This window comes from Rhea americana, unplaced genomic scaffold, assembly GCF_003343005.1.
Source record: "Rhea americana isolate MKP2758 unplaced genomic scaffold, rheAme1 scaffold_524, whole genome shotgun sequence".
Taxonomy (NCBI): Eukaryota; Metazoa; Chordata; class Aves; order Rheiformes; family Rheidae; genus Rhea; species Rhea americana.
In genome coordinates this window covers 132,315-133,240 of record NW_028186673.1, presented here as the reverse complement: position 1 = coordinate 133,240, position 926 = coordinate 132,315, and the positions used below count along the sequence as shown (strand labels likewise).

The 926-nt window shown below is 47.8% G+C and overlaps 1 protein-coding gene across 1 annotated transcript in view; it reads right to left on the bottom strand.

The window, feature by feature from the left end:
• The window catches only part of LOC146588326 (obscurin-like), a gene marked incomplete at its 3' end in the record, with an annotated part of 29,863 nt that extends 29,247 nt beyond the window's left edge, over positions 1 to 616 (bottom strand). The window contains exon 1 of the mRNA XM_085318185.1: positions 426 to 616. The remainder of the gene's footprint in view (positions 1 to 425) is intronic.
• Between the last annotated feature and the right edge of the window lie 310 nt (positions 617 to 926).

The window sequence follows — 926 nt, the reverse complement described above, 5'->3', positions numbered from 1 at the left end:
AAAAAAAAAAAAAAAAAAGACTCCTTCCTGCCACCTCTCTGGAGAAACTATTTTTTCTTCATGCTCTTCACACACACTGCTATCCAAAATTTGGGGACAAAAACAATCATGTACAATCTACGCCTTCAAATCTGTTTTTCACTCTTTTCTCCTCTCCTCTGGAGGCCTTTCTTCGCTCTTCTAATAACATGCCCAGACATAGTTAAGCAAAACAATCCATGTTTGGTTCAGGCCAGAAGGACAAAAATTACTCTCTATACCTTCAGCTCCATCTTCTTTCACAAGGTGAAGACATATTCCAGCATAGCAACATTTACATAGAAATAATCTCACCCCTCCTTCAGTTATAAGCAACTCCCTCCACTTACTCTTGGCTATCAGAGTCCCCAACTCTACTTATCTGTAGTTGAAAGTTTAGGACTTACCTGGAGTCTTGTCACAGTCTGAGGAGGAACAAAGCTCTGGGCAGAGTAAGAGAAAGCTGATTCCTACTGAGATGACACAAGGGGGAAGGGGGAAAAGGGGAACAGAGGACATGGGGAGACCATGTTGGTTTTGGTTCTCCCCTTTCCTCTCCGGTAAAATAAAACAGAAACCCCAGCGATGGTAGGGACGTGCAGCAGGACCCCTAAGTCCCCCTGCAGTGCCTTCGCTGCTCGGGGTTAGGCTGTGCCACCCCCCCCTCCCCACGCCTCCTCTCCCTTGTCCTCCTCCAGTCAAATTGCTGACGTGCTTTGCTTTCCCTCTGCAGCCCAGCTCCAAAATAGCCCTGGGTGTCACTTACGGGGGAGATTATGTTTCCTGCAGGAGAGAGGCAAAAGGGCATCGTTTTAGGGACTCACTGGGATGGACAGTCCAGCCACAGGAGGAAAAATATCAGAGCTGTGTGTGTGTCACAGTGTGGGGGACAGGCTGCAGTGACAGGA